The sequence below is a fragment of the Panthera leo genome, chromosome F3 (genome assembly GCF_018350215.1).
Source record: "Panthera leo isolate Ple1 chromosome F3, P.leo_Ple1_pat1.1, whole genome shotgun sequence".
In the NCBI taxonomy this organism is placed as follows: domain Eukaryota; kingdom Metazoa; phylum Chordata; class Mammalia; order Carnivora; family Felidae; genus Panthera; species Panthera leo.
In genome coordinates, this window is record NC_056696.1 from 19,474,341 (window position 1) to 19,488,411 (window position 14,071).

At 43.3% G+C, this 14,071-nt stretch overlaps 1 protein-coding gene across 1 annotated transcript in view; it reads right to left on the reverse strand.

The window, feature by feature from the left end:
* The window catches only part of LOC122211995, a 500,798-nt gene that overhangs the window by 17,551 nt on the left and 469,176 nt on the right, over positions 1-14,071 (reverse strand). The gene's annotated exons all lie outside the window — the stretch shown is intronic.

Sequence of the window (14,071 nt, forward strand, 5' to 3'; positions counted from 1 at the left end):
TTTTGATGAAGTTCAATTGATCTACTTTTTCTTTTGCCGCTTATGTCTTGGATGCCGTATTTAAAAAGCCATACACTTATACCTAAGTTTTCTTGTAATAATCTTAACAGTTTTAGCTCTTACCTTTAGGTTTCTGATCCATTTTGAGTTAATTTTTGGACATGGTATGACACAGGGGTCCAACTTCATTCTTTCACATATGAGTGTCCAGTTGTCTTAGGACCACTTATTCAAAGACTTTTCTTCCTCTAAGAAGTTGTATTGGCACAGGTGTCAAAAATTGATTGACCATAAAAATATGACTTGATCTGGACTCTTTATTCAATTGATCTGTATGTCTAACCCTATGTGAATACCACAGTGTATTTATTATTGTAGATTTGTAGTAAATTTTGAAATTAAGAAATGTGAGTCCTCTAAGTTCTTTTTCTTTGCCAAGATGTTATGGCTATTCTTAGTCTCTTTATTTTCCATATGATTTTTGAGGTTCAGCTTGCCATTTTCTGTGAAAGCACAAAAAAAAAAAGAGACCTGGGATTTGATAGGAATTATGTTAACTATATGGATAAGTTTGGGGAGTATCATCATCTTAACAGTATTAGTTATTCTGATCCATATATAGGGAATGTCTCTCTATTTAAATCTTTCATTTCTTTTGATGATGTTTTGTGGGTTTTGGTCTTAAAAGTCTCACATTTATTTTGGTAAGTTTATTCCTAAGTATCTTATTCTTTTTTGATGCTATTATAAGTGGAATTGTTTTCTTAATTTCATTTTTGGATTGTTCATTATTTGTGTATAGAAATACAATCGATTTTCCTATATTGATCTTGCATCCTGCCACCTTGCTGAACTTGTTATTAGTTCTAGTGCTTTTTTTTCTGTGTGTGGCTTCCTTAGAATTTTCTATATACTAGAGCATATCATCTTCAAATGTAGTTTTCTTATATTCTTTATTCTTAGTGACTCTTCTTCAACCAATGCATTCTTGTTCCTGCTGCCTCCTGTGGGAGGAGAAGAACTTCTTTATGCTCTTACTGGAAGTATCTGAGAAATTTATTGCAGAGACAGATTGGCCTTCGGAAATATGGATCACCCTTAGCACTGTCTGTGGGCAAACAAAGGCATTCAAAAAGTAACATGGTAAGAAGGTGAGAATAATCAATAATCTGTGGTGTTTGTTCAAAGTTCTTAGCCTATCTCCCAAGTTCTCGGCTGTCTCCATTCAATGGTAACAGTAATTGGATCGGCATTAATGAATGAGAACTCATGCATAGCCTCCATACTCGCCCCCATAGCTATTCAGTTCACGCTTCCATAGTGCCAGGACTAGGACTGCCAATGAAAGAGATTAGCTTTTAGCAGTTGACCAAGTCATTCTGTCTGGTTGTTTAGTCCCTCACCCATAGTAGATGTTCTCTGCTGGTTGTTCACATGTAGTTCGAAAACCTTTATGCTTCCTGTCCACTTCCAGAGATCCACCCACCTGCCTTTTTCACAGACATTCCTTGTCTCTGATAGTCTAATCTTTCTCCTTCCAGGCCCTTAACCAACTAACCAACCATGTCATTCCACATTGCCCACGAGTTCATCTATATTTTTACCTTAAGTCAGTTCTTCCTCTACACAAAGTTGATGACTAATTGCACTTAACATCAAAGCTCTGCCCATGGGGAGGATTTCCCCCTCATCACTGTCCATCACAGCTCACCTATGAATGAAGCTGGACCTTTCTACTTATCTGTTATCTCATCATAAAGGCCGTCTGTTAAGCCACAGATGTGAACTATAGGAGATACACGAGTGCAAACTGATTGATGGCATGGGGCTCTGGGCTACCTGCTTGATTAGCTTATAGTGTGCTCTCCAGCTCTGCTTGTTTCCAATCTTGGATGTACCATATCCATCTTAGAATGCACTGCCACAGAACTGGCCCCACCTTGCGACTTGTGGGCTTTGCATGAACCCAGTTCATGATGGATGGCTCTGGTCATAGGATCCCTTGTATCTCAGGGTCAGAAGCTCTGTATTTCCCAAGGGCAAGTAGCACATCAGTAAATGCTTATTGATGGTGATCATCCTCTGTTTTAGGTGGCAGGGACTTTCTCCAGAACCCCAGAAGTCTACATTGTGATTTATTAACTGGAGCTTCCCATCAACTCTGAACACTATTTTCTCCCACCATAGATGGCTCCGGTACCATAGGGTCTCCTAGGTTATATGGCTCATGTGTCAGACCATTTTCTCAAACCTGGTCCTTCTGCTGAGCTCTTTCTTGCTCTGGATACTACTCAAAGTTCACAGCCTTTTAATGTTATACAGCAAATGGGTGAAGGTGGTATTTCCAGGCATAGAATATGCTGCCTCCAGAACCTGAAGAGGCCATTAAGACTTATGCTACTTTCTCAGTAGTTGGAGGCGTAAAATACAATTCTTTGTTGTTTCATTTGGAAGGGATGTTCTGGCATTCTCCAGAACCTGTAGATCCCTAAGAAGTTCACTAATATGCTGGGGTCCTGAAGCTTTAATCTCCACTTTCTGAAGCACATGTATTTTGCCAAGGCTTCCACATAGTAGCCACTTCTTTTTCATCTGGTCTTATTATCATGGCATTGTCAATATAATGGGCCAGTGTGATGTTCTGTGGACTATCAGACATTTCATCTCCTTGACAGTCTTATTACAACAGAGGGCCAAATCATTAACAAAACCTAAGACAAGACCATAATTACATACTCTTGTCCATCTCACATGAATATGAACTGCTTTGGGTCCTCTTTTCTTGTAGGGATGGAAAAGAATGCATTCACCAGATCACGGTCATTTAATATGCATTGGAGGCTATATTCATCTGCTTTAGTAAAATCACATCTGGCTCTGCAGCTACAACTGGGGACAGTACTTGATTAAATTTACAGTAGTTATTCACTCAGTCATGATTCATTCCATTTTTATAGGGGCTATTCTGGTGAATTAAATGAGGATTTATCATAGATCATCACCCTTGTATTCTCTGAAGGTAGCACTAATGTCTACCATTCTCACCAGGTTGCAATATTATCTTTTTATTTACTATGTTGACTTGGGGTGAAGGCACAGTTGCACCGGTTTTCATTTGGCTTTCTCTACTAAATTTCCTACTGTACAGGTTAAGGAATCAATACCAACTCCAAGGGTTTATGCCAAACTCCAAAAAGTATGTCTATTCCAATTATACCAGCAAATGATCATCAGGTGGGCCTGTGATTCCAGGAATCTGTGAAGCCAGACCTAAGGATTCCAGGATTCAATTACTTCCCTGGCCCCATACAGCCCTTCTGTATGGCAATACTCCCCCCACATTGATCTTTAAGATTCGACTGTAACAGGAGGGTTATTATGGCATATTGAGTCCCATATTGGATATCAATGCTAACTCTGACTCCATGTCCCACAGTCCTTGAAGAGTTTGGGTATTGCTTTTTCCCAAATGGGCTGTTGCTTGAGTAAATGGCTACAGTCCATTGGCAAAAGGACTAGAACATTTCCAACTGAATACAATTGCTATGGAGTTGCAGGATTCCTTTTCATAGAAATCCAGCATCTCTTTCTGCCCCTGGTGTTCTGGGTCTGAGAACTGACTGAAGTTTGGAAACTTGACAAAGTACCATGGATTTTAATTTGAGAGATCTCCCTCAGCCTTCTTATCATCCATTCTTGATATCCTTTGCCTGTGTAAATTAAGAAATATCCCCTTTGCTCATCTAACATGCCTCTGGAAATACCAAGTTCCATGAATATCACCATAGCTCTTTGAAGGTTAGATTCTCCCTCTAGCCAAAGCCAGATACCGCTTAAATATTGCCACATATTGTGATATCAGGGCCACCTTGCTTCATTACAATAGTTGCAATTGCCTTGTTTCTGAGGGTTGAGTGCCATCACCTGGACCTTTATTGTTGGAGGATCTAATCGGGCTACTAGAAAGCCTAGTTCTGTATTAGCCTGCCCTATCTTCAGCCTTGGCCTATAGAGAACAGCTATCACTGAGCTGACCCACGTTCACCAGGTATTCCTTGGAGTGTCCTTTAGGCCCTCCCATGGAACATACTCCACTGGCACGTTTATGGCCTGATACAGTATATGCACTCTGTGTGCCAACTTCTTTGAGCTGTTTGATCTCTTGATTCACCATCCACCATGGCAGTTCTGGCATTTCTACTTCACATAGTGTGGGTCTTTGCTTTTTCCAGATCCTAACAGCCCTTCTAGTAACAATCATCTCCAGGGCCTTTGCTAAGGCATCAAATCATATAAAATGGAGACTATTTCAATATTGATAAACTCTTGATTATCCAACCTTATGTTCCACACCTCCTGATCAGGTACTCCAGGATTCAGTCCCATGCATATGCTAGTAGCCTCTACAGGGACATGTTAGCTATGCCATAACAACTTTGGTGTATACACTCCTTCCATAAAATTCTCAGTGCATCTCTAGTCTGATTGTACCGGAATTTGATTTTCCTTATTGGATTGTTTGCCAGGGGAAGGGGTAGGGGATATTTCCTTAAGCAGGCAAGCAGTGTCTTGTAATGTGAATGTCTTAACCGAGGTCTCTGCATCATCTTCAAGGAAGGGGAGAGCTATGATCTATCAAGGCCGAGGGGAGGAAGGGACTTCTGAAGGTCCAGCAAGTCAAGGTACTAAGGTCTACTCAAATTGCCCTATTCCAAGTCTCAGCACCCTACTACTTTCCCATTAGGGACCTGCACTTGGCATAGGAGACTTACTGAATCTGAGAATTCAATCCTATCTGAAGCTCTACTACTTTAATGATTAAGTCCTGAGCCTAGTTTTCTATTCTCCTGGTACTCTGGCTGTAGGAGATTAGGGTTTCCCTAAATGCTACTAAGGCCTTCTAGCTTTCATATTTTGTCTGGAAATGATGATTAATCATCTGAGCCTGTCATTATTTATCTTTCAAAAATCAATGGTGCTCAGCAAATCACCCAGTTCCATGGTCCTTATAATTACCATCTCCCTTAAGGGTCCCTCTCAATCACAAGAAACACTGCGCCACACCATGTACCCCCTTCTATGGATATCCCACATCAGTCTACTGCTGATGAAAGTTAACAGTCACACAGAAATTACCCTTCTTTCAACAGCTGCACTGCTACAATACCTCACAGGCTAGTTCTACCCCAGCTACAACCAGTGATGGGGTTTGCACCGCCAGAGAGCCAATGACTGACCCATCTCTAAAGTCCCATTTTGAAAGTCAACTTCCTAAAACTGCTTTTTGTATCAAAGAATTCTTAGGCGAGAATTGGCTGCAGAAGGTTTACTGGGGAGAGTTCTTGAGGTATACATATGTGAGGAAGCGAAAAAGGCAAGTTTGGGCAGGAAGAGAAACGCACTCGTATTGAGGTTGTAACTGAGACCGAAGCAGATTCTATGGGGAATTCTAGAGCCTGAATGGCCCTTCAGAACTCTCCTAAAGTGAGGCAAGAGGGTTAGGCTTTTAAATCTCCAAGCAGGCAGTCACTGGCCATGGGCTACCCGGGAGATGTGCAAGAGGGAAGGCTTAATTTTGGGCAAGGCAGTTCCTACTGACAAACATAGCTGTAAACTGTGAGTGGTCAGTAGATATTCTAAGAAGCTAGGCCATTTGTGTATCAATCCTGAAGAGGGGACGCTGTTGCCTACCACAACATCTGTCACAATGACCATCGCTATTATCACCCCACCAGGACCACTGCCTGTCTTTGACATTTTTACCAGACTGGAATTTCCACACCTTTGCAGACAATATTGCTTATTCTAGATTTGGGATTGCTTTTTAGAGCAAAAAGAAAACACCCTCCTGCTACAGTTCCACCACACATGATCCACTAAGCTTGGCTGGCAAGTGGAGGCCACGGGTGACAACCTGATGCCAATTAGCAATGGGAAAGCTAGCCTAGCCCTCTGCTCTGTTGGCACTGCGGTTGCACAACGTTCCCTTTCTTTGGCTCACAATCTGACAAAATAGGTCTGGAATACGAGAGAGAAAAAATTTAGTTTGGCATTACAACTTCTTGACCATGACACTGTCCCGATTAATAATCACCTTGAAACTCCAGGTCATCACCCTCTAATTAATGTTGCCCCTCTCCTGTAGTATCCTGACTCTCAAGCCTCCGGGGTCAAGTGAGAACCCCAGTCTATCTTAGTCCCATCAGAGACAGAGAGTAAGAGAGAAAGTGACTGTGGCAAGGACTGACTACATGTTCAATAAGCCTTTTCCCTATTTCTCCTTGACACACTAGTCTGTATTTGCCGGCCTCTTGAAGTTCAGTAGAGCAATGTGCCTGAACTCTGGACAAAGGAAGCAGACAGAGATCATGTACCCACTCCCAGACTTGGCCCGTGGATGCTTCCACATGCAATTCTCCTCTTTCTTTCCTCTCTTGTGAGAAGCCAGGAAAGGTATGAGGAGTGAAGACTGGAGGCTTAAAGTGTAAAGCACAAGTATCCTCGGATGTCTGCTGGGAAGAAAAGCTGTCCAGAGGAGCTATTCCTCCAAATCAGACTGTTATACAAAGAATCATTTGTTGTTATCCCAGTGGCATTTGGGTTTGTTTGTTACAGCAGTTGGCTTACTCTAATACAGGGATAGCAAATGAATGTGAGCAGAGGGAACCCAAGGGAACCTGAGTTGTGTTTCTCACCAGCTCCAGGCACTGATTACTTGGTTACTTTTTTTAGATTCTCAGCACCCACCCAGTGACTTCAGCTAACCAAAATCATCATTTTGAAAATAAATGAATATTTATTTGAATATCACCTTGGTGGAAATAAGAAGAGTCAGAACCTCCCTATGATCAGAAGGGTCTTAATGAATCTAAGATGTGTAGCCTGTTACTCTTTGGACACCATGCATGGAGTTCTCATTAGGTAGAGAATGACCTATCTTTTCCCTGCCCTGCCCCAAGCTTCTCTCCACAGCATGAGCAACTCTGTCTAGAGGGCTGTATCCTGCATCTATTCAGAAATGCATTTCCTTTTTCTTCCAAGCAATACAGAAACTGATGGTCTGTGCACAGGGGTTTGGCCAGGGGCATTCCCCAAGACAGCATGGGCACATCAACCTAAGGCAAGAAATGTGGGCTCTGGGGAAACATTTTTGCACTTAACCATGCCAGCCTGGCACTCCACAATGTTCGCACTCCTCCAATTAAGCTGTTCAGTTCTCAATCATCTGGAGCTGCTGCCAACTGCTGGCTGCTGATAGTCAGAGTGGCTGCTGCCCGGAATGTCAGCAGTTCTGCTTTTCTGCCTCTCCTGGACTGGCTCTACTACACCCTTCTTCCCAGCCTCCCCATGACAGCAAGCCGCTAACTTCCCTTCACCCGGGTGCTATTAAGAGAGACACCTGGGAAGGTGCAGTGGGGCTACTAGGCTGTGATTTCTTTTGGTGCTTGTAGTCTACACCTGGTACTATACCATTCCAGCACTTTGAACACCACCTCATGCAAGTGAGGGGTCAATTCTTGTTCCTGGAGATATTGAACAGCTTGGGTCGTGGACAGAATGCCTGCTGAACATACATTCCCTGCTAGCCTGAGCTGGTGCTCTACATATATGAATCTTTACATCACCCAGGAAGATAAATACTATATATCGATTTTACAAACAAAGCTGTTAGGAAAAGCTAAGTCTCCTGACAATCTATCACTTTCTTTTTTCTCTCTTCTCATTACCAACACCCTGCATTAGAAATATGTCATCTTAAAAAAGAAAAGAAATGCATCATCTTCCCTTGACCTTGTAAAATCTAGCCTCTGGTTTTTGGCATCTAGATTCCTTCCTCTAGACATGTGTTGTTCAATATTATACCCATTAGCCACATGTGGCTACTGAGCACTTGAAATGTGGCTAGACAGAATCAAGATGTACTAGAAGTGCAAATTACACACCAGACGTTGAAGACTTAGTACAATAATAAAGAATATAAAATATCTTAATACTGTTTAATACTGATTACATGTTGAAATGATTATGCTTATATTTGGCTATAAGTCACATAAAATACACTATCCAAATCAGGTTTTCTTTTCCTTTTCAATTTTTTAAAATTTTATTTACTTATTTTAATATGATTTATTGTCAAGTTGGCTAACATACAGTATATACAGTGTGCTCTTGGTTTTGGGGGTAGATTCCCGTGATTCATCACTTACAGCTTTTTCCTTTTTTAATGTGGCTACTAGAAACTTCAGAGCTACACGTGCGGCTTGCCTTTGTACCTCACAATATCTATGACTTGGATAGTGAAGTGTCTAGAGATTGACCAGAATGTTCTGTTACAGGCACAAACTGACCATGACACCTGCTGCTTCCCATAACCAGTAGGACAAATCCCATGGTCCTTAATATGGCTGACAAGTCCTTCCATGTTACGTCCCTCATCTCCCCTTATTTCCTGAGCCTCCACATTTCATTTTACATTCCTGCTAACCTCTGCATGGGGGTGCTTCCTCACCACCACCACTATGTTTCTAGCACCTCTACTTTGTTCATGCTCTTCCCTCTGCCTGGAATGTCTTTCTCCCCAGGAGTCCCCTGGAAAACTCCTTCCTGTTGGTCTTCTCAGACTTGATGACTGCTTCCAGAAACCTTCTCTAACCCTGCCCCTTGGCCCAGGGCCAGGATAGGGTAAGACAGGCAGGGCCCCTATGGTACAAAGTTTAAGGAGGTGCTTCTATAAACCCTAGAGTAGCACCTCTTTACATTTGGGGTCCCAGGTGCCTCTTCCTGTGAAGTCCCTGTGGAAGTCTGTGGCTGTGCTTCAGCAATGTCTTAAAATTATCTTGTGTGCTTTATTCACTGGTGAAACTCTGGCAGCGTGTTTTCTACCAAAATATTGATCGTGACACTCAAGAAAGAAAACTTTGTCCTGAGGGAGCACTCTGTTTATCAGGCACTGTGCTATGTGTTGGGAATTCAACAATGACATAGTCTATGATCTTAAAAATCATCACAAAACCTTGTTATGTGCCCTCTGCTTTCCTACTTCAAGTAGAAACTTCCAAGTTTTGAAATACTGACTACCTGTGCAGCCAGCTGAAGTACAGATTCTCAGGCCCCATCCCAGAGTGTCTGATTCTGTAGCTCTGCAATGGGGTCCAGATGTTCTATGATCAAATTTAGAGAAACATTCCTCTACTACATTCATTTAGCTTTCATTTGACTATTATTGAGTGCCTACTCTGTGTAAGTCTTTGTGCTAGGGGCTGTCAAGGAAACAAAGATAAATCAGGAAAGAATAATGTCTTATAGACTCCTAGAGTTTATGGAACGTCTCCATATGCGCAATTTTGTTTGATCAGTGGATTAAAGATTATCTCCCTTTTAGAGATAAGACCTATTTGCTCAAAATCACACATAAGTAGGTAGTGGGGACTAGGATCAAGGTCACAGTGAGAAAGCAGTGGGGAATGGAATCAAGGTCACATAGCTAAGAAGGTAGTGGGGATGACGGGAATTGAGGTCACATGGTAAGTAGTGGGGATTGGAATGGAGCCCAGCCATGCCTTCCCACTTGACACAGGAGTTTGTCCTGCAAAGGTGATCTTGAGATGCACTGGAATTTCATACCTAGGGACATGAGCCCACCAGAAAGAAAGGGAGGAGGAGAAAGGAAGAGGATTCTGGAAGCCAGCTCATGGAGAGAAGAGGGGAAGGCCAGCTAGTCTCTGGCTGCTACTCAATCCCAGTGTGATAGGGGCAAAGGTGGGTTCTCCTGCACCTGTGGGCCCGAAGTGAGTTCTGGAATCCTCTTAAATTCTCCTCCTTTCACCCTTCCCTAGCCCCAGGAACCCATCCTATCCCAGCAAAGGTAGGAGGTCCTGAGACAGCCTGACTTCTCTATAACACAGGTGTCTTTTTACCCCATTTCCCCTTCTTCCCCAGGATGGCTCGGAGAACAGAGAACATACTTCCCTAGTCCCTGCGCCCCTCCCCCAAGCTTGCTGAGTAGCCCAGGGCCCCACCCCTGACAGGCCTAGGCAGGGCGGGCATGGGGGTAGGTAGTGCAGGGCAGCGGGCAACAACCCCTCAGCACTCCACCCCAGGCCAGCCCTCCCCTCTCCTGAGGCTGGGCTCCCAGGGCTCTGGAGACCAGGTTGTCAGTTAAAGCAGACCTGACAGCTGACAGCTTTCCAGAACAGCAGGAGCACGGTTAGCTTTCCTTCAGGTTTTTTTTTTTTTCCCTCCTCTTTCTTTCCCCTGTTGTTGCAAGACTGGAAGCCTGACTGGAATTTAAAGCAAGGCGCTGGGATAAAAATGTATGATAGCACCAAGCCCTGCTCTCTTGGCTTCCTCCTCCGATTGGCAGCTGTCCGCTTTCTGGGGTCTGAGAACAGAACACCTGCAAATTGTCAGAGGAGGGGTCTGAGGCAGGAAGGGAGGTGACCCCGTACTCTGAGGCCTGAGCAAGCCTTCTTCGCTGGGGCGCTGATCATGTTTTCACTTGGGGCACAGAAGGAGCAGGCGGCCCTCCTGGGAAGCACCTGTTATCTGTCCCCAGGTCCCCAAGCCCTTCCCTCTCCCGAAGTCTGGAATGCCCAGGAGGCTCCTGTGCCTGCCGCTAATCCATCCCACTCATGGAATCTGTCTGTTCCCCTATCAGTTCCTGCTTATGGCAGATAGATAAATAGATGGATAGATAGGAAGGAGAGACTCTAAGCAGCTTAGATAAACTATCCTATTTACATCTCTGGGTCCAATCTATCAATCCATCGGTCTGCCCATTGTGTTTGTGTTCTCTCTCAATCTGCCACTTCAGCCTCCATTAACCATTCATCTGTCTTCCTTTTGCCCTACACTTTCCCCTTCCACCCCCCATTTCCCAGCATCAAAATAAATCCAAAGCTGAGACACAATGAGGCACGCCCTTCCATTCCACTCCAGTTATCCCGGAAGGTTGGCCATGGCAGCTGACACTGGGGGCTTCCTTCCACTCACCTCCTCAGGAAATATGCAAATAAACCGTTGGAACACTCAGGGGACAAGCACCAACAGTCAGGTCAGCTATGAGGCTGCTCCCAAATTCACAGTTCTGCAAACAGAGCCAATTGAGGCTCTCTTGGGATAAAGGGGGTGGTAGGGGATGGCAGTGGGCTGGGGCAAGGGGGAAGAGGAGGACATTGCATATCTGTACACAAAAGAGTTGGACCAACTATTAAATAAAGTGACAGAGTGGGAGGAGAAAAAAAGGTAGGAATTTCACAAATTTCAGAATTAGTACTATTTGTTGACATTTAAACAGTTCATTTCTGTAGATCCTCTCAACTTCATATTTCACTGCTAACAGCATAAGGGGCTATTTCAAATGACCAGATTCCCAGTAAATGCAGTGAAAATTCATGATATTAATTGCATATAAAAGTGTTTTAATGAAAGAAAGAAAGAAAGAAAGAAAGAAAGAAAGAAAGAAAAGAAAAGAAAAGAAAAGAAAAGAAAAGAGGCCACCAGCTTCAGCAAATCAAGTGTCAGAGGCACTTAAACAAATGCAAGGCACATAAGCAAACAAACAAACAAACAAACAAAGATAGAGCCTCTTGCCCTTTCCTTGAGACCACCAGGCATCTAATTTTGTTTGGCCCAGAAATCCCGCAAGTCTCCAGCTTCCCATTGCCCTATGAAAACCACCGTAATCCTATTCCCATCATCTATCCCAGGACCCACGTCCCTAGCTGTTGGCCCTGGGGTCTCCTCTGGTGTCTACACATTCCTTCCATTAACCTCTGGATAGCTGTAAGCCAAGGAAGGCAGCACCTCTATCTCAAGACCCTTAAAAGGAGGAACTCAATAAGATATGGTAGGACTTAGTTTAAAATGAAAAATATAAATTCTGTGATTATCTCGATCCTCTGCCACACAGGTCAGAAACATGGGTCCACCGGGGGGTGGGGGGGCTGTTCCACCTGCCCCCGCCATAGGATGTGACTTGCCACGGGAGGGCAGCACCGTCCTGGACCCTGTGAAGTTTGAGGCAAGTACCAGAGGGGATAGAGGGGCTCCCAGCTGCCGCACCCCGTACGCCAGCAGATCTCATGACAGCTTTCAGAACTGCCTGGAGACCTGCGTGCCTATTGACACTAGAGGCTGCTGGTGATGAATGGAACAGAGAGACAGGAGAAGTAGGCTTGAGGAGGGTGGGACCCTTTCCACTCTCCAGGGCTAGAGAAACTCCCAGGAAAAAACCTCTAGGCCCCACTGCAGCCCAGGAAAATAAAGGACAGCTAACAACATTTTACTCGTCCACCATTTAATAGATATTGGCTGGCTCAGTTTAGGGGCATGTGATATTTATTTATAAGCATACACTAGTGAATATCAGAAGATGTCAATAACTAATTATGAGCCCGGCAGAAGAAGAAAAGGCCCATTCCTCAAACCAGCCAGATGCATGTTTGAAAGGTAGTATTTTTAAAATGGGAGAATACTGGTCTCACATACATTATTTTAGGATAAAAAAATTCTGAATAAACATTGTTTTAAGAAAAAAAAAGGGGGAGAGATAAGAGATCTAAGCCCTACATTTCCTGATTCTGATGCTGGGAAAATCACTTAATATTCCTGCCTTTTATTTGGTTTATTTGTAAATGGTAAAATGGGGATGATGCAAACTTACATTTTTGAGAACTGGGTCTCTTGAGGTCCCTCCAAACTATCTGATCAATGATTAGGAGGAATTCAAGGACTCATCATTTATGGGAAAAGCTTCCTTCTTACTTTAAAGATAATCCCTGGAAAAGAGAAAAGCAAACAGTAAAGCAGAAAGGAGAGTCTTTCTATATCTCTACTTATTCAAGGCCAAAAAGGGGAAATAAGAGGCTTTAAATCATGGGGTTTGCAATGACAAGAGATCTCCTGAGAAGGTATGCAGTGGAATAAATTAGCACAGTGTCAGGCACACAGTAGGTGTACAACGTTTGTTTGAATAGATAGACGAACGAATGAAAGAATGAATGAACCAAGATGCACTGAGTTGTGGCTCTCTCATATGACCACTTGGTACAAAGAGCATCTCTAGCAAAGGAAGTTCTAAAAATTCCATGGAGGTCTCTAAAAAGAAATAGATTATTTAGTGCAATGTTTTAGGAGTGGTTCTGTACAATGACAGTGGGAAAGGCTAGATCAGTGTGCCACATCTTTTGGGAGCTTGTTAAAAATACAGATTCCTGGGCACCACCTCAGATCTACTGAATCAGAATCTCCAGGGTGGTACATGGCAATGGCATTTGATGAGCTCCTAGCTGATTCTCATGTAGCCAGCCTTTGCTAGTCCTCAGATCAGTGCTGGGGCACTACTGCTCTAGATGATATCTCAAGGGCCCTTCCAGCCCAAGGATCCCATGATTCCGTGGAATGGACACTGGGGAGAAGTGATCGAGACAAGGAGAATTCGTTCATCCCACACTTATTGCACATGTAACAGAAATAGAACAGTCGTGTGGCTATGATCTCTCACTGAGCAAAAACCTGACCTCCAGGGAAGAGCTGTAGAAATCTACCCCCACCATTACCATCATCCTATAGGACAGGATGTTTTTTTTTTTTTGGGCGGGGGGAGGTTCACAGAATAAAAGTACTTCCTTAGATTGTGTTAAGTTTTACATTTAATGAAGTGCTTTTGTACTTGGCATTCACATGATATAACACGGCAAGTATGGTTATTATCCCCATTTCATGAGTGAGAAAACCGAGGCTTAGAAAAGTTTAATTACTTCCTCAGCATCATTTAGCTTGTATGCAGTAGAGCCAGGAAGCCAACCAAATTTTGAAACTCCTAATACAATGCTATCTTAACTATTCCCTAGAGTTACATCATCTGTGGAGTGTGGCTTAAATGTCCCTGTGAAATTGCTGATATTTTTTCATATTTTATCTGTGTAATAATATTATCTCCTGAGGCAAAGAAAGTGCCATCTTCCCTGGTAAAATAAATCCCAGATCTATAGGGAGAAGGGGAGCTGGACTGTTTGACTTTGTTTTTTTCCCCCCAAGATTCATCTTCCCTTGGTGAAATTTCCCAAAG